The following is a 21,067-nucleotide window of genomic DNA, read 5'->3' on the forward strand; positions in this document are numbered from 1 at the left end:
CCAGGACTTGTGCAAATTTGTGCATGCACAGATACACACAAATACTGTACATGTATGGTGAAGCAGTGCTTTTTGTATACATTAGAGGCACTCTGATATTTTTTTATTCTCTTCTTTTTTATTCCTTAAAAAAAAAGCTAGTTGTGACCCTCTGAGTTGCACCATGATTTATAAAAGTGTTGTTAACATTGTCTAGAACAGTGGTCCCCAACCCCCGGGCCGTGGACCGGTACTGGTCCGTGGCCATTTGGTACCAGTCAGCAGAGAAAAAATAAATAGTTTACATTATTTCCATTTTATTTATATTTAAGTTTTAATGATGTTTTATTTTTAAAAAATGACCAGATTCCCTCTGTTATATCCATCTAAGACTCACTCTTGACGCTTATCTCAGTCACATGATACATTTATCCGTCCCACCCAAAAGGCTGGTCTGTGAAAATATTTTCTGACATTAAACCGGTCTGTGGCCCAAAAAAGCTTGGGGACCACTGGTCTAGAATGTCTTTCCTGCCCTTTTTCCTGATATGAAGGACTTTTGTGATGGCAATACTGACAAAAATAACAAGCAAACAAAAAGAAAAGTTTATTGTCCCTTTATCAAGGTTTCATTATCCCTTTAATAATCCAGCAAGATCCAGCAAGAAATAAAGGACAATGGTTTGCAGGGTTCCTCTGAAAGTATTGCAAAGCAAACTAACAGAAAGTTGGCTTCAAAGCTTAATACCTAACACAGTGTATACTGGCTACTTAGCATCCTCTTCAGAATCTCTTCCAGGAAATAGAAAATAAGAAAACACTTTTTATCTTACTTTAAAAGGCCAGTATTTTCCTAATGCCAAAATAAAACAATGATAGCACAAAAAACAAAGCTACAGACCAATATCTCTCATAAATGCGAATACAAACATTATCAATTGAATCCTGCAAGATATATAAAAAAAGGTAATACACCAAATGGGCTTTATTCCCAGGAAAAAAGCAATGATAGATGAATTCTTATTTGTCTAAAGAAAAGACACTTTGATGACATCAGAGTAATGGCTGCGTGAGAAATATCTTTGACCTCTCCTCTTGAAATTAAAAAAAAATGAACAGCTAAAACGCAGCATAAGAACCCTAGCTGAGCTTGCAGTTTTGCCTGAACGATCTGCACATTGAATAGACTAAAGGTGGGAACCGTTGAGAACAGGGATGCAAGATAAGATAAAATGTACTCATGGTCACTCTGGAGAGGAGAGAGGCCTAGACTCTCTGGATTTTTGTTCACTGGGGCTCTGGAAAGGAGGGAAGCCCAGATTTTCCAGATTTTTGTCTGCTCGGGCTCCTAAAAGGAAGAAGGCTTGGACTGTCTGGGTATTTGTCTGCTGAAGCTACTGAGAGTAAGGAAGCCCTGTTGTCTTGGTTGTTGTCTGCAGGGGTTCCAAAGAAGGGAAAAACCCAGATGACTGGGTCTCCTTCCTCCAGGAGGAATGGTAAGATTGAGGAGCAGAGAGGAAGACACTAAACCAAAATGGTGGCAGAAGGAGGAGTCACAGACAATGTTTCTGCAGTCTGCTGGCAACCAGCTCTCAGCACACAGAGAGAAATCCAAGTGCAGCCTCCCTGCCTTCAAGATCCCATCTCCCTCACCTTACGGGGTACAAAGAGGAGCAGAGACAAACCGCACAGTCAACTCTCCAGATCCAATCTCTTCCCTGAAGAACAGAGGTGCTCTGTGTCTGGTTCCCTGGTCTATTGAGACATGGGAAAAGTGCCCAGAAATCTAAGATCACCATTACTAAAGCCATAAAGCCCTCACAACAAGCCTCACCCACCGATAAACTGTAGCCCCACCTACACCATTGCCACAGCAACATCTCAGTGGAGGCCAGTCCAGGAATTTCACAGAGCTAAAACTTGTAATACAGTGCCACCTAATGGAGTAAAATAGAACAACCTCACAATAATTTTTTTCCTTTTTTTTCTCTTTTGAATTTCATTTTCTTAAATTTTTATCCTTTTCTTATTTCTTGTGGGTTTTTGTTTTCTTTTGAGTATAGTTTTGTTTTGATATTTGATTTTTCTGGTTTTTAATTTTTACTTGTCATTATTTTTAAAATTTTTACATTTTTTAATTTAGAAAATTAAATTTAATGAGGTGACATTGATCAATGAAAATACATAGGTTTCAGGTAAACAACTCTATAGCATTTGATCTGTTAATTGTGTTGTGTACTCACCACTCATGTCAGATCACTCTTTGTTACCATATACTTGTCCCTCTATACTCCCCTTCCCAATCCTTTCTCCCAAAACCATCTCCCCCTGGTAACCACTTCACTTTTATCTATGTCCATGAATATTAGTTTTATATCCCACCTATTTGTAAAATCACATAGTTCTTGGCTTTTTCTGATTTACTTATTTCACCCAGTACAATGTTCTCAAGGTCCATGTATGTTGTTGTAAATGGCAATATGTCATCATTTCTTATGGCTGAGTAGTATTCCATTGAATATATGTACCACCTCTTTTTTATTCAATCCTCTATTAAGGGACACTTTGGTTGTATCCATGTCTTGGCCACTGTGAGTAATGTTGAGATAAATATGGGGGTACATATGTCTTTATGTACCAATGTTTTCAATTTTAAAGGTAGATACATGTAAGAGAGAATGCTGAGTCATATGGTAGTTTTATTCTTAAATTTTTGAGGAACCACCATATTATTTTTCATAATGGCTGTACCAGTTTACATTCCCACCAGCAGTGAATAAGGGTTCCCTTTTCTCCACAGCCTCTCCAACACTTGTTACTACCTGTCTTGTTGATAACAGCCAATCTAAAAGGTATGAGGTATAATCTCATTGTAGTTTTGATTTGCATTTCTCAAGTAGCTAGCGTAGATGAGCATCTTTTCACATATCTGTTGGGCATTTGTATGTTTTCTTGGGAGAAGTGTTTGTTCAGGTCCTCTCTTCATTTTTATATTTTGTGACAGAGACAGAGAGAGACAGAAAGAGGAACAGACAGAGAGAAAGGGAGAGAGATGAGAAGTATCAATTCTTTTTTGTGGCATCTTAGTTGTTCATTGATTGCTTTCTCATATGTGCCTTGAGTGGGGGGCTACAGCAAACTGAGTGACCTTTTGCTCAAGCCAGCGACCTTAGGTGAGCCTTGCTCCAACCAGATGAGCCCATGCTTAAGCCAGCAACCTTGGGGTTTCAAATCTGGGTCCTCTGCATCCCAGTCTGATGCTTTGTCTACTGCACTACCACCTGGTCAGGCCCTCTCCCCATTTTTTAATTGGATTGTTTGCTTGTTTGTTGCTGAGCTTTGTGAGTTTTTTTTTCCTTGCAATTAATTGAGAGGCAGGGAATCAGAGAGACAGACTCCCGCATGCATCCCGATTGGGATCCACTCGGCAACCCCTGTCTCGGCCTAATGTTCTACCCATTTGGGGCCACTGCTCTGTTGTTCAGCAACTGAGCTATTTTAGCAGCTGAGGTGAGGCCATGGTGCCATACTCACTGCCCAGGGTCAACTTGCTTATTCGAGACATGGCTGTGGGAGGAGAAGAGGGAGGAGGAAAGGGAGAGGTGGTGGTGGGGAGAAGTAGATGGTCGCTTCCCCTGTGTGCTTGATGGAATTGAATTTGGGACTCCCACATGCTGGGCTGATGCTCTACCACTGAGCCAACCAGCCAGGGCCTTGAGTTCTTATATATTTTGTATATTAACTCCTTATCAGAGCTGTTGTTTGCAAGTATTATTTCCCATTTGGTTGACTGCCTTTATGTTATCAATTTCTTTTCCTGTGGAGAAACTTTTTAGCTTGATATAATCCCATAAATTTACTTTTGCCTTTACTTCCCTTGCCTTTGGGGTCAAATTTATAAATTGTTTTCTACAACCAAAGTCTATGAGTTTAGTACCTATGTTTTCTTCTATGTAATTTATTATTTCAGATCTCATATTTAGGTCTTTGGTCCATTTTGAATTAATTCTTGTGTGGAGGGACAAACTAGTGAAATTTCATTCTATTGCATGTGGCTTTCCAATTTTTCTAGCACCATTTATTGAAGAGGTTTACTTTATTCCATTGCGTATTTTTGGCTCTTGTGTCAAATATTATTTGTCCATATGTATGTGGTTATATTTCTGGGCTCTTTATTCTGTCCCATTAGACTGTGTATTTTTTGCCAATTCCATGCTGTTTTAATGATTGTGGCTCTGTAGTATAATTTGAAGTCAGGTATTGAGATACTTCCAGCTTCATTCTTTTTTCTCAGGATTGTTTTGGCAATGTGGAGCTTTTATGGTTTTGCACATAGCTGGTGATATTTTGTGCTGTTTCTTTAAAAAACAGTATTGAAATTTTCATGAGGATTGCACTAAATTGGTATATAGTTTTGGGTAATGTGGCCATTTTAACTATGTTGATTCTTCCAATCCATGAACATGGAATATTTTTCCATTTCATTGTGTCTTTTTCAATTCTTTCAAATAATGTTTTATACTTTTCATTATATAGGTCATTTACATCCTTTGTTAAGATTATTTCTAGCCATTTAATTTTTGTTATTGCAATTGTAAAGGATTTGTTTTTTGGAGTTCATTTTCTGAAGTTTCATTGTTGGTGTATAGGAAAGCAGTATACTTTTGTAAATAGATTTTGTATTCTGTAACTTGACTGTATTGGTTTATTGTTTGTAATAGGTTTTTGGTGGAGTTGTTGGGGTTTTTTATATACAGGTTCCTGTCTCCTTCAAAAAGTTATATCTTTACTTCTTCTTTCTCAATATGGATGGCTTTTTATTTCTTTCTTTTGCCTGATTGCTCTGGCTAAAACTATGTTAAATAAGAGTCAAAAGCATGGGCAGCCTTGTCTTATTTCTGATTTTAGAGGAAAAATCTTTATTTTTTTCAACATTTAATAATACTAGCTGATGGCTTGTCATATATGGCCTTTATTATGTTAAGTTACTTTCCTGCTATACCCTTTAAATTAAATGTTTTAAACAAATTGATGTTGTATCTTATTGAATGCCTTTTCTGCATCTATTGATAAGATTGTATGATTTTTGTTCTTTGATTTGTTGATGTGGTGTATTATATTGGTTGATTTATATATGTTGAACCATCTTTGTGCTCTTGTAATAAATCCTAGTTGACCATGATATATTATATTTTTAATGTGTTATTATATTTGATTTGCTAGTATTTTGTTTAGTAGTTTTGCATCTGTGTTTTCTGGAGATACTGGTCTGTAGTTTTTTTGTGTGTGTTGGCGTTTCCTCGGTTTGGTATCAGGGTTATGTTGGCCTTATAAATGTGTTAGGGAATATTGCTTCTTTTTTTATTTTTTGAAAAAATTTGAGAAGGATAAGTACCAACTTTTTTTTGAATGTTTAATAGAATTCACTAGTGTAGCTATCTGGTTCTGGATTTTTTTGGGGGAAGTGTTTGATAGTTAAAAAGAAATTTTTTTTTTCAGAGAGAGAGAGAGAATAAGAGAGGGATAGGTAGGGACAGACAGACAGGAATGGAGAGAGATAAGAGGCATAAATCATTAGTTTTTTGTTGCGACACCTTAGTTGTTCATTGATTGCTTTTTTATATGTGCCCTGACCATGGCACTACAGCAAACTGAGTAACCCCTTGCTCAAGCCAGCGACCTTGGGTCCAAGCTGGTGAGCTTTGTTCAAACCTGATGAGCCCGTGCTCAAGCTGGAGACCACAGGGTCTTGAACCTGGGTCCTCTGCATCCCAATTGGACGCTTTATTTACTGCACCACCACCTGGTCAGGCCGATAGTTGTTTTTATTTCCTTCTTGGTTATGGGTCTATTTCAGTTTTCTACTTCTTTGTGACTCAGTCTGGGATAATTGTATGGTTTTAGGAACTTATCTATTTCTTCTAGATCATTAAATTTGGTGGCATATAATCTTTCAGAGTATTCCTGTATAGTTCTTTGTATATCTATGATGTCTACGATAATGTATTCTCTTTTATTTAAAATTTTATTTATATAAGGTATTTTTTTGTGACCTTAAGCAGGAGTTTGTCATTTTATTGATATTTTCAAAGAACTACCTGTTTGTTGTATTAATTTTTTCTATAGTTTATTTGCTCTTTGTTTCATTTAATTCTGCTCTAATGTTTACTATTTCCTTTCTTCTGCTGACTTTGGGTTGCCTTTGTTCTTATTTTTTTAGTTCTTTAAGATGTGATGTTAGGTTGTTTACTTGGGATCTCTCTTATTTTTTTTCTGACAGAGACAGAGAAAGAGAGAGAGAAGGACAACCAGGGACAGATAGACAGGAAAGGAGAAAGATGGAAAACATCAATTTTCTGTTGCAGTGCTTTTGTTTTTCATTGATTGCTTTCTCTCCTGTTTCTTGATATAAGCCTGTAATGATATAAACTTCCCTCTTATTGCAACTTTTGTTGCATCCCAGAAATTTTGATATGTCATGTTGTCATTCTTTTTTTTTTAAATGATTTTATTTATTGATTTTAAAGAGAAAAGAGAGAGAGAGAAGAAAAGGTTGGGGAAGAGCAGGAAGCAGTATTAGCTGCTTCTGATATGTGCCTTGACCAGGAAGCTCAGGGTTTCAAACCAGAGACCTCAGTGTTACAGGTTGATGCTTTATCTGCTGTGCCACCACAGGTCAGGCTGTCATGTTGTCATTCTTATTTGTCTGTATATACCTTTTGATTTCTGCTTTTATATCTTTAACCCAGTGACTTTTTAAAAGTATGTTTTTTAATCTCCATATTTTTCTGGGTTTCTTTTCTTACCTTTTGCTATTGAGTTTTAATTTTAAAGCCTTATGGTCAGAAAATATACTCAGTATAATTTCAGTCTTCCTGAATTTGTTAATGTTAGTTTTGTGGCCCAACATATGGTCTATCCTTGAGAATTTTCCATGAACTGTGGAAAAGAATGTATAATCTAATGTTCCAGGATGAAATGTTCTTTAATGTCTATTATGTCCATTTGGTCTGGTGTGTCATTCAAGGCTGATATTTGTTTATTGATTTTCTGTTTGGACGATCTATCTAGAGCTGTCAATGGTGTGTTAAGATCAACAAGCATGATTTTGATTTTGTCTGTTTTTATTTATTTTTTATATTTTATTTATTCATTATAGAGAGGAGAGAAAGAGAGAGAGAAGGGGGGAGGAGCAGGAAGCATCAACTCCCATATGTGCCTTGACCAGGCAAGCCCAAGGTTTTAAACCGGCAACCTCAACATTTCCAGGTTTACGCTTTATCCACTGCGCCATCACAGGTCAGGCCTGTCTGTTTTTATTTTTAGATGAGTTGGTAGCTGTCTTATATATTGGCGCTCTCTGATTTGGTGCATATATATTAAGAAGTGTTATATCTTCTTGATGCAATGTCCCTTTTATTATTATAAAATGTCTATCTTTGTCTCTTGTTATTTTTGTTGTTTTAAGTCAGCATTGTCAGATATGAGTATGGCTATATGTTCTTTTCTTTGGGTATTATTTTTTTGGGGAATCATTTTCCAACCTTTCACTTCGAGCTTACTTTTATCCAGAGGCTCATTTAACGATGGGCACACTGGGCATGTGCCCAGGGCCCTGACTTCTATAGGGTTCTGCAAGACCCTAAGTTTACATTATTTTTCTAATGTAAGAGGCCCAACATTTTCTTCTGCACCTGGGGCCTCAACTGACCTTAATCTGCCTCTGTTTTTGTTCTTGAAGCTTAGATGTGTCTCCTGAAGGCAGCATATGTTTGGGTTTTGCTGTTTGACACAATCTGCTACTCTGTGCCTCTTTATTTGTGAATTTAGTACATTCAAATTTATGGTAATTATTGAAATATGAGGATTTTCTACAGCCACTTTATGTTTTGTTTTCTGATAGCTCTGTGTTTCTTTGGTTCTTTTCCTCTGTGTTTCTGTCAGTGTGTTTTTGTTGTTGTGTGCAATGTTTCTTTTTTTTATTTTATCTTTTTTAAAGTTATGTATTTCAATTTTGTATTTTTCATAGGTGTTTACAATTAAGTTATTGAGTAAAAAAGTTTCATATGTATGAGTCCTTTGTCTTATGGGTGGTTCTGCACTTCATCCTCCCTTGTTACTTTAGACCTTTATCTTCTCCCCTTTTATGTTATTGTTATCACAGATTATACTTGTTTATATTGTAAACTTGATGAATCACTTTCAGTTTTGTTCTTTGTATTTGGTAGAATAGCCCTCTGGAGTATTTCGTATAGTAAAAGTTTTCTGGTGATAATTCCTTCAGCTTCTGTATGTCTGCAAAAGTTTTTATTTCTCCTTCATATTTGATGGACTACATTGATTGATATAGTATTCTTGGCTGGTAATTTCTCCCTTCCAGTACTTTAAAAGATTGGGTTGAGAGACGGGAAGGTGGCAGTGGAGTAGGCAGATGCACAGACTCCCAGCTAACACCACCAAACTGGTTTATAAATTAATTTATAAAGAATCAGCATGAAAAACCAAATCTGGACTACAAGATTAGCTCTCAAAAACCAAGGAACAAAGAAGAAGCCACAACAAACCTGGTAGGGAGCGCCTGAATCACCCCTGCTTACAGGAACAGGGTGAGGGGTGAGGCTGAGAGCCCATAAGAAATCACACTCCAAGGAAAAGAGCAATAATTACTGCTCACAGCCACTTGTCTGGCGACCAGGGAACGAGGTGTGTTGAAAAGGCCAGCTTGTTTTCCAAAAAGAAAGGGGAGAAAGAGAGACAGATGGTGAGGGGTAGAGGAATGCAGGGGACCTGAAAAGCTGACTCACTCAGTGGTAAAGGCAGCCATAGCTGGAGGAGGGGCTGATCTTTCCACAAAGTGAAATACAAAATGCTTCCAGTTCACAGATCTCCAGAAATCTCTCCAGCTTCAATCAGCACAACAAGACACAGCTGTAAACAAGAAGTGTGGGGGAGGGGCAGTAACTCAGGTCTCCATGGAGATTTGAGATACACCTCCTCTTACTGAAGCTGAGAAATCAACCTGCCCCCAGAGAGATTAACTGGCAGAAGAGGACTTCAGAGCCTCAGGTTACACCCACCACATTCCTGGATACAGTTTCAAATAAGTCCTCTGCTGAGATAAACAAACAAGACAATCACATGTTAAGAAAACAAACAAATCAAGACTTCAAAGCATCTCAAATCTAAAAGTGGATTACAAATAATAGCTGAGGCCAACCCAAGAAGACCTAGAAATAACACAATTTAAAACTGGAGGCAAAGAACACCAAGCCTAGACTCAACCTGCTCTACAAACAAAACACCCAAATACACAGATATAATGAGGAGACAGAGAAGTGCAATCCAAATGAAATCACAGGAGAAACATCCAGGAAATGAACTGAGTGATATAAAAATAACCAAACTTCCAGATGTGGAGTTCAAAATAATAATTGTAAGGATGCTTAGGGATCTTAAAAAAAAATGGATGGTCATTACGATCACCTAAATAAAGAAATAGCAAGTATAAAAAATGATATTGAAATATTAAAAAAGAATCAGTCGGAGATGACAAATACAATATCAGAAATGAAGACCACAATGGAAGGAATTAAAAACAGGATGAATGAAGCTGAGGATCGAATCAGTGAGTTGGAGGACAACTGGAATGAAGGCATGAAAGCAGAGAAGAAAAAAGAAAAGAGACTCAGAAAGTCTGAGTAAACTCTTAGAGAGCTCTGTGACAACATAAAGAGAAATAACATCTGCATTATACGGGTTCCTGAAGAAGAAGAGCAAGAACAAGGGATAGAGACTTTGTTCAATCATATTATAGCTGAAAACTTCCCTAAATTAATGCAGGAGAAAAACTCTCACAAGTTCAAGAAGCATAGAGAACTCCATTAAAGAGAAACTCAAAGAAACCTACACCAAGACTCATCATAATTAAATTACCAAAACTAAGTGATAAAGAGAAAATATTAAAAGCTGCTAGAGAAAAAAAGGCCATCACCTCCAAAAAAGCCCCTATAAGGATGACATCAGACTTCTCAACAGAAATACTTGAGGCCAGAAGGGAATGGCAAGAAATATTTAAAGTAATGCAGAACAAGAACCTACAACCAAGACTACTTTATCCAGCAAGGCTATCAATTAAAATTGAAGAAGAAATAGAAAGCTTCCCAGACAGAAAAAAAACCTCAAGGAATTCATTAAAACCAAACCAATGCTGCAGGAAATGTTAAGGGGCATGGTGTAAACAGATCAAAGTGGGAAGAGAATATAACAAAAGAGAAATACAGCTTTAAAGAATAAAATGGCAATAAACAACTACATATCAATAATAACCTTAAATGTAAATATATTAAATGGTCCATTCAAAAGACATAGGGTAGCTACATGGATAAGAAAACAGGACCTGGAGTGACGTCATGGAAATGGCGCCGTGAGCAGCGCATCCGACAGCTCTCCCCTAAATCACAACAAATTTATCAACTAGAAACAGAAAAATTTATCCTCGGAGCATTCCGGAGTTCCACACAAACTGAAAGCGAATGGACTGTTATCACTTGAATCTGAGAGACGAGGGTGTGGAGGAATCTACCACAGGGACGTTCTTTCAAACCTCAAGGAAGTGCGCCTGTGGTGAGTCAGCCCATATACTTGGGAACCACGAGCCGCCGCGAGCCCCCACGAGCCGCCGCGAGCCCCCGCGAGCCGCCACCGCGAGCGGCCGCCACAAGCCGCCACCGCGAGCCGCCGCGAGCAGCCGCGCGCGCGCCCGGTCCGGTTGAGCACCGCTGATGTTCCCAGCAGCCCGCACACAGCGAGTGGGGGTCGCCGGCCACCGGTGCCCGGAGCGCCCTATTCGCGCACGTGCCTTGGGCATTCCACGCGCCCAGGGCGCCCTGCTGGCCCGCACAACCAGGGGGCTCCATTATCCTGCGCCTGGTGCGGTCCAGCCGCCAGCGGCGGGGCTAGCGGGAGAGGCTTGGGAGATTCTCTCCGTGGGCGGGGCACCTCACCCAGCCATTCAAGCTAACAATCAAGCGTTGGGGGAGGGGCACGCGCAGGCAGCCTAAAATACCTTCGGAAGCACAGCTGCGACCCAATAACTGAAATTAGCTTAACCCATGAAATCTGCGCACCCTCGGTTCTAATTGATAAGATCTCTCTCAGTTCAGCGATCCAAGACAAGAGGCGTGGTATTTTTTAGTGCCTCTCGCTAAAGGGGCGGGGGCAACTTCTGATTGATAGAGCCTCCATATTCAGGGATAAACGCTAACAAGAAGGACTTGGCAGATAATAAGGTCTATACTACACTAGTCGTAAGCAGAGACTAGTGCCTCTTCTTCCCTGCAAAAACAGGCTACAAAGTGTGGAAAGCCTGGGTTGAGAGGTCCAACTGAATGATAGGCGCTGAACAGTCACCTTGACAACAATTGACTCCCACCCCCGCCTGATTACACTGGAGGCCCTGACTCTCAGAGCCTTTCCCAAAGCCTTGCACTGAGTGGGGATAGAGTGGGGATTTCCCAGCTCTTTGAGCCTCTTACTCCCCAGGCAGAAGCAGTTGCAGCCTTATAGCTGGATCACCAGGCTGCTAATTCAGAAAGGGGGGACTAGGAGAGAGAATCCAGGAAAGCAAACTCTCTCATCGTTGGACCCTGCAAACGCCAACAAGCCTTTACCTCCAGCAAGACTAAAGCCAATTATATGACATTGCCATAGAATCCCATCAACTGCAAATCCCTACCTAAGAGTGACACAGGGGCAGAGCCTGGGGTACAGAGTCACCGACTAGGAAGAGGGAGAGAAAAGAAAAAGGAAGAAGTTAACCTCTCAAAATCAAGAAAAACCCACAGACTTTACAACTTGATCCACTAATTTTTTTGTTGTTGTTGTTTGTTTCTTCTATCTTATTACCTTTATTTCCTCCACCTCGGTCCTTCTATTCTCTGCCCATCTTATGCTTCCCCTTTCTTGAACTACACTACCCATGAGTGTTGCATTTTATTTTTTTTCTTCATCCTCACCCTCCTTTAGGGTTATACTCCAAAACACTTAACTCTCACTCTCTCCTCTTTTTTATTTTTTTGTCTTGCTTTATTTTGTTTTTTTCTCTTCCTATTTTATTTCTTCCTTCGTTTTTATCTTTTTCTTATTTTTTTCCTTTCTATTCGTTTTTTCTTTTCTCATTTTACTTTCCTCCCATATAATCCTCAATCACGAACAAATTAGTTAATTTGGGACTCAAGGCTTTTTTTTGGCTTTATTTCTCTTTTTTGCTTTTGTTTTTATTTTTTTTTCTTGTTTGTTTAATTTTGTGGCATTTTGGGTCCTCCCAACCCAAGGTCTCCATTGTATTTAGTCTTTGCTCCACTTAATACAACAGATTTTTACATATTATTTTTATTTTTTCTTCTTTATTATTCTTTTTTGGTCCTTTTTTCTGGTTCCCTCTTATCCCTCCCATTATATCTCTTAGTTGACCATCACTTACAAGCAAATCATCTTATGCTTGTCTAAGATTTTCTTCCTTTTTTTTTTTTTTTTTTTTTTTTGCATTTAGTAGGTCCCTACTCCCTTTTTTTTTGCCCCTTGAATTCTTCACCCCAAATCAGGCCCTCCATTATAGGCACGATATTTCCCTGAGGAGGGGAGAGGAGGGAAAGAGAAGAGAGAAAAAAAGGGGGAAATAATAAATTATTACTGTTTTTTTTTTTGTGGGGGTGTTATACCCTTTTTTTTTTTTCTACTTTTTCCTCTTTATTAATTCTAATTAGTGCTATCAATAAGACCACCCTCAGATGCCGATAAGAAAGAGGAAATCGAATATTATGGATACAAAAGAAAGAGAGGTAACACAAATAGATGTGGAAAAATCTATGGAGAAAAGACTTAACATATTGGAAGCCTTGGAGCTAAATGACAGAGAATTTAAACTAGAAATCTTAAAAATACTCAGAGATATACAAGAAAACACAGAAAGGCAATATAGGGAGATCAGAAAACAACTCAATGAACACAAAGAATATATTACCAAGGAAATTGAAACTATAAAAACAAATCAAACAGAAATGAAAAACTCAATTCACGAGCTGAAAAACGAGGTAACAAGCTTAGCCAACAGAACAGCCCAGATTGAAGATAGGATTAGTGAAATAGAAGACAAACAACTTGAGGCACAACAGAGAGAAGAAGAAAGAGACTCAAAAATAATAAAAAACGAGAAAGCCCTACAGGAATTGTCTGACTCCATCAGAAAGAATAACATAAGAATAATAGGTATATCAGAGGGAGAAGAGAAAGAAAATGGAATGGAGAATATACTCAAACAAATAATAGACGAGGACTTCCCAAGCCTGTGGAAGGAACTAAAGCCTCAAATTCAAGAAGCAAACAGAACACCAAGTTTTCTTAACCCCAACAAACCCACTCCAAGGCACATCATAATAAAGATGACACAAACCAATGACAAAGAAAAAATTCTCAAGGCAGCCAGGGAAAAGAAGAGTACAACATATAAAGGAAGGCCTATTAGATTATCATCAGATTTCTCAGCAGAAACTCTACAAGCTAGAAGAGAGTGGACCCCAATATTTAAAGCCCTGAAAGAGAAGAACTTTCAGCCAAGAATACTATACCCATCAAAGCTATCCTTCAAGTATGAAGGAGATATAAAAACATTCACAAATACAGAAAAGATGAGAGAATTTATCAACAGAAAGCCCCCACTCCAGGAAATACTAAGGGGGGTTTTCCAACCAGATTCAAAGAACAAAAGAAAACAACACCACAAGTAACAGCTCCACCAAGAACACAATAAAACCAAACTTAAACTGTGACAACAAAGGAAAAAAAGGGGGGAGAGGATGGAGATTAACAGTAGCAAAGGATGATGAAGTGCAGAAATACTTATAAGATAGGGTACTACAATGAATATGGTAGGTACCCTTTTCATTACTTAATGGTAACCACCCTTAAAAAAACCACCCCAAAAACACTTGACTTAAAAAAGGTAGCAACAGAGGAAAGAAGTATGGAACACAAACAAACAAAAACAAATGATAGAAAAACAAAAGAGAAGAATCAAACTAGATACAAAACTAACAGAAAGCAATTTATAAAATGGCAGTAGGGAACCCAAAAGTGTCAATAATTACACTAAATGTAAATGGATTAAACTTACCAATAAAAAGACACAGAGTAGCAGAATGGATTAAAAAAGAAAATCCAACTATATGCTGCCTACAAGAAACACATCTAAGCAACAAGGATAAAAACAAATTCAAAGTGAAAGGCTGGAAAACAATACTCCAAGCAAACAACACCCAAAAAAAAAGCAGGCGTAGCAATACTCATATCTAATAATGCTGACTACAAGACAGAAAAAGTACTCAGAGACAAAAATGGTCATTTCATAATGATTAAGGGGAAGTTGAATCAAGAAGACATAACAATCCTTAATATATATGCACCAAACCAAGGAGCACCAAAATATATAAGACAGCTACTTATTGACCTTAAAACAAAAACTAACAAAAATACAATCATACTTGGAGACCTCAATACACCGCTGACAGCTCTAGATCGGTCATCCAAACAGAGAATCAATAAAGATATAGTGGCCTTAAACGAAATACTAGAACACCTGGATATGATAGACATCTACAGGACACTTCATCCCAAAGCGACAGAGTATACATTTTTCTCTAGTGTACATGGAACATTCTCAAGAATTGACCATATGTTGGGCCACAAAGACAATATCAGCAAATTTAGAAAAATTGAAATTGTACCAAGCATATTTTCTGATCATAAAGCCTTGAAACTAGAATTCAACTGCAAAAAAGAGGGGGAAAAACCCACAAAAATGTGGAAACTAAACAACATACTTCTAAAAAATGAATGGGTCAAAAAAGAAATAAGCGCAGAAATCAAAAGATATATACAGACAAATGAAAATGAAAATACGACATATCAGAATCTCTGGGATGCAGCAAAAGCAGTAATAAGAGGAAAGTTCATATCACTTCAGGCCTATATGAACAAACAAGAGAGAGCCGAAGTAAACCACTTAACTTCACACCTTAAGGAACTAGAAAAAGAAGAACAAAGACAACCCAAAACCAGCCGAAGAAAGGAGATAATAAAAATCAGAGCAGAAATAAATGAAATAGAGAACAGAAAAACTATAGAAAAAATCAATAAAACAAGGAGCTGGTTCTTTGAAAAGATCAACAAAATTGACAAACCCTTGGCAAGACTCACCAAGGAAAAAAGACACAGGACTCAAATAAATAAAATCCAAAATGAAAGAGGAGAGATCACCACTGACATCATAGATATACAAAGAATTATTGTAGAATACTATGAAAAATTATATGCCACCAAATACAACAATCTAGAAGAAATGGATAAATTCCTAGAACAATACAACCTTCCTAGACTGAGTCATGAAGAAGCAGAAAGCCTAAACAGACTAATCAGCAGGGAGGAAATAGAAAAAACTATTAAAAATCTCCCCAAAAATAAAAGTCCAGGCCCAGACGGTTATACTAGTGAATTGTATCAAACATTCAAAGAAGACTTGGTTCCTATTCTACTCAAAGTCTTCCAAAAAATTGAAGAAGAAGCAATACTTCCAAACACATTTTATGAGGCCAACATAACCCTCATACCAAAACCAGGCAAGGATGGCACAAAGAAAGAAAACTACAGACCAATATCTCTAATGAATACAGATGCTAAAATACTAAACAAAATACTGGCAAACCGAATACAACAACATATTAAAAAAATAATACATCATGATCAAGTGGGATTCATCCCAGAATCTCAAGGATGGTTCAACATACGCAAAACGGTTAACGTAATACACCATATCAACAAAACAAAGAACAAAAACCACATGATCTTATCAATAGATGCAGAAAAGGCTTTTGATAAAATACAACACAATTTTATGTTTAAGACTCTCAACAAAATGGGTATAGAAGGAAAATATCTCAACATGATAAAGGCCATATATGATAAACCATCAGCCAACATCCTATTAAACGGCATAAAACTGAGGACTTTCTACCTTAAATCAGGAACAAGACAGGGTTGTCCATTCTCTCCACTCTTATTCAACGTGGTGCTAGAAGTTCTGGCCAGAGCAATCAGACAAGACAAAGAAATAAAAGGCATCCATATTGGAAAAGAAGAAGTAAAGGTATCACTTTTTGCTGATGATATGATCCTATACATCGAAAACCCGAAGGACTCCACGAAAAGATTATTAGAAACAATAAACCAATACAGTAAGGTCGCAGGATACAAAATTAACATACACAAGTCCATAGCCTTTCTATATGCCAACAATGAAATATTAGAAAACGAACTCAAAAAAATAATCCCCTTCATGATTGCAACAAAAAAAATAAAATACCTAGGAATAAACATAACAAAGAACGTAAAGGACCTATATAATGAAAATTACAAAGCATTGTTAAGGGAAATCAAAAAAGATACAATGAGATGGAAAAATATTCCTTGTTCTTGGATAGGAAGAATAAATATAATCAAAATGGCCATATTACCCAAAGCAATATACAAATTTAATGCAATTCCCATCAAAATCCCTATGAGATTTTTTAAAGAACTGGAACAAAAAATCATCAGATTTATATGGAACTATAAAAAACCCCGAATAGCCAAAACAATCCTAAGGAAAAAGAATGAAGCTGGGGGCATTACAATACCTGACTTTAAACTATATTATAGGGCCACGATAATCAAAACAGCATGGTATTGGCAGAAAAATAGACACTCAGACCAATGGAACAGAATAGAAAGCCCAGAAATAAAACCACATATATATGGTCAAATAATCTTTGATAAAGGGGCCAACAACACACAATGGAGAAAAGAAAGCCTCTTCAACAAATGGTGTTGGGAAAACTGGAAAGCCACATGCAAAAGAATGAAACTCGACTACAGCCTGTCCCCGTGTACTAAAATTAATTCAAAATGGATCAAAGACCTAAATATAAGACCTGAAACAATAAAGTACATAGAAGAAGATATAGGTACTAAAATCATGGACCTGGGTTTTAAAGAACATTTTATGAACTTGACTCCAATGGCAAGAGAAGTGAAGGCAAAGATAAATGAATGGGACTACATCAGAATTAAAAGTTTTTGCTCAGCAAGAGAAACTGATATCAAAATAAACAGACAGCCAACTGTATGGGAACTGATATTTTCAAACGACAGCTCAGATAAGGGCCTAATATCCAAAATTTACAAAGAACTCATAAAACTCAACAACAAACAAACAAACAATCCAATAAAAAAATGGGAAGAGGACATGAACAGACACTTCTCCCAGGAAGAGATACAAATGGCCAACAGATATATGAAAAGATGCTCAGCTTCATTAGTTATTAGAGAAATGCAAATCAAAACTACAATGAGATACCACCTCACTCCTGTTAGATTAGCTATTATCAACAAGACGGGTAATAGCAAATGTTGGAGAGGCTGTGGAGAAAAAGGAACCCTCATTCACTGTTGGTGGGACTGTAAAGTAGTACAACCATTATGGAGGAAAGTATGGTGGTTCCTCAAAAAACTGCAAATAGAACTACCTTATGACCCAGCAATCCCTCTTCTGGGTATATACCCCAAAACCTCAGAAACATTGATACGTGAAGACACATGTAGCCCCATGTTCATTGCAGCACTGTTCACAGTGGCCAAGACATGGAAACAACCAAAAAGCCCTTCAATAGAAGACTGGATAAAGAAGATGTGGCACATATACACTATGGAATACTACTCAGCCATAAGAAATGATGACATCAGATCATTTACAGCAAAATGGTGGGATCTTGATAACATTATAAGGAGTGAAATAAGTAAATCAGAAAAAAACAAGAACTACATGATTCCATACATTGGTGGAACATAAAAATGAGACTAAGAGACATGGACAAGAGTGTGGTGGTTACCAAGGGTGGGGGGGAGGGAGGACATGGGAAGGAGGGAGGGAGAGAGTTAGGGGGAGGGGGAGGGGCACAGAGAACTAGATAGAGGGTGATGGAGGACAATCTGACTTTGGGCGAGGGGTTTGCAACATAATTTGATGACAAAATAACCTAGACATGTTTTCTTTGAATATATGTACCCTGATTTATTAATGTCATCCCATTACCATTAATAAAAATTTATTTAAAAAAAAAAAAGAAAAAAAGCTGGGGTAGCAATACTTATATCAGACTAAATGGACTTTAAAACAAAGAATATAGTAAGAAATAATGAAGGCCACTACATAATGATAAAGGGAGCAATCCAACAGGAAGATATAACTAATATAAATATCTACGCACCTAATATAAGAGCACTTTAATACATAAAGCAGACTCTGATGGATATAAAGGGCGAGATCAACAACAATACTATAATAGTAGGGGAATTTAATACCCCACTAACATCACTAGATAGATCCTCAAGAAAGAAAATTAACAAAGAATAGTGGCAAAACAACAATCATTAACAAACTTAAACCAGCAAATGCTCAATCTCAAGATATAGTTTCAATAATAGGATTCAGCATAGAGAAGTTCAAATCATCCAGTTTGTCTTTTACAGTGTTTGACATGTCAGGTCAAGGAAGATACAGAAATCTCTGGGAACACTATTATAAAGATGGACAAGCCATGATTTTTGTCATTGATAGCAGTGACAGATTAAGAATGGCTGTGGCCAAAGAAGAACTTGATACTCTTCTGAATCATCCAGATATTAAGCACCGACGCATACCAATCTTATTCTTCGCAAACAAAATGGACCTTAGAGATGCAGTGACATCTGTGAAAGTGTCCCAGTTGCTGGGTTTAGAGAACATTTAAGATAAGCCATGGCATATTTGTGCTAGTGATGCCATAAAAGGAGAAGGATTGCAAGAAGGTGTAGACTGGCTTCAAGATCTGATCCAGGCAGTGAAGACATGAAAAGATAGTACTTGGAAACAACAGTTACCAATTCAAGCAACATATCTTAAGGCAAACTGAATATGTTAAACTTTTTTTAAGTCATTTGGGCATCTAAGAACACTTTCTAATCTGTTTCCATTTATGGACTCTTAATAAATTTTATAAGACTATAGGACTTCAGATACATGAATGTTACCATTAATTTTGTGAAGATAAATCCTCATAAAAACTTCCCAGAATTATCAATTTCTTAGTAAATGTCAAACTAATTGTAATGAGAATGTTTAAGGTCTGAGTAAAATCCATCTCATTGTGAATTATGTCTTCATTTTATTTCTTAAATTGTCTTCTAAAAACTTAGTTTACAGTATGACTGCAGTGTGGTTACACTTGTGAAAAAGAACTTTAAATATTTATAAAGGACCATGGGTGATTATTGTATATTAGATTTTTACTGTATGTCACCATTAATAAAGCAAAATGTCATGTAAAAAAAAAAAAGAAACAGCAGACTTATTGGACACACTAGATCCACTCGATTTAATAGATATTTCAGAATCTTTCACTCTAAAGCAGCAGAATATACATTCTTTTCAAGTGCTCATGGTACATTCTCTAGGATAGACCACATGTTAAGGCACAAAAGTGGTCTCAACAAATTTAAGAAGATTGAAATCATATGAAGCACTTTCTTTGATCACATTGGCATGAAAGTAGAAATCAACCACAACAGAAAAGCTCAAAAATTCTCAAACACATGAAAACAGAATAGCAGGTTGTTAAATAAGGAATGGATTAAGAATGAGATAAAAAAGAAATAAAAATTTTCTAGAAATGAATGATAATGAGCATACAACAACCCAAAATTTATGAGACACAGCGAAAGCAGTACTGAGAGGGAAGTACAGGCACACTTTAAGAAGCTAGAGAAAGCTCAAATAAAGAACTTAACCCTGCATCTAAAAGAACTAGAAACAGAACAGCAAGCAAGTAAAGCCCAAATGTAGTAGAAGGAAGGAAATAATAAAGATCAGAGCAGAAATAAATGACATAGAGGCTAAAGAAACAAAACAGAGGATCAATGAAACCAGGAGCTGGTTCTTTGAAAAGGTGTACAAGATCGATGAACCTTTAACGAGACTCACCAAGAAAAAGAGAGAGAGGACTCAAATAAATAATATTAGAAATGAGAGTGGAGAAATAACAACCAACACAACATAAATATAAAATATTGTAAGAAAATACTATGAAGAACTGTATGCCAAAAAACTAGACATCCTAGATGAAATGGACAAATTCCTTGAAACATACAATCTTCCAAAAATCAAACTGGAAGAATCAGAAAACCTAAACAGACCAATTACACCAAATGAGATTAAAACAGTTATCAAAAAACTCCCCACAAAGAAAAGTCCTGGGCCAGATGGCTTCACAAGTGAATTCTACCAAATATTCCTATGATTCTCAAGCTATTTAAAAAAGTTCAAGAGGAAAGAAGACTTCCAAGCTTCTTTTATGAGGTGAGCATAATTCTGCTTTCAAAACCAGACAAAGGCAACACAAAGATAGAAAATTATAGGTCATTATCTTTGATGAATATAGATGTTAAAATCCTCAACAAAATATTAACAAATGGGATCCAACAATATATGGAAAAAATCATGCACCATGATCAACTGGGATCTGTTCTGGGGAGGCAAGTCTGGTACAATATTTGCAAATCAATCAATGTGATTCATCACATAAACAAAAGGAAGGAGAAAAACCACTTGATAATTTCAATAGATGCAGAAAAAGCATTTGATAAAATCCAGCACCCATTGACCAAAACTCTCAACAAAGTCAGAATACAGGGAACATACCTCAACATGATAAAAGCCATCTATGACAAACTCACAGCCAACATCATACTCAATGGGCAAAAATTAAAGCAATCCCCTTAAGATCAGGAACAAGGCAGGGGTGCCCCCTTTCACCACTCTTATTCAACATAGTCCTGGAAGTCCTAGCCATAGCAATCAGACAAGAAGAAATAAAAGGCATTCAAGTTGGAAAAGAAGAAGTAAAGCTATCATTATTTGCAGATGATATAATATTGTATATAGAAAATTCTAAAGTCTCAGTCA

At 37.1% G+C, this 21,067-nt stretch overlaps 1 pseudogene; it reads left to right on the forward strand.

The window, feature by feature from the left end:
• Positions 1-1,541: 1,541 nt before the first annotated feature.
• Positions 1,542-19,099, forward strand: LOC136313622 (ADP-ribosylation factor-like protein 6 pseudogene; annotated as a pseudogene).
• Positions 19,100-21,067: the final 1,968 nt, after the last annotated feature.

This window comes from Saccopteryx bilineata, chromosome 9 (genome assembly GCF_036850765.1).
Source record: "Saccopteryx bilineata isolate mSacBil1 chromosome 9, mSacBil1_pri_phased_curated, whole genome shotgun sequence".
Classification (NCBI taxonomy): domain Eukaryota; kingdom Metazoa; phylum Chordata; class Mammalia; order Chiroptera; family Emballonuridae; genus Saccopteryx; species Saccopteryx bilineata.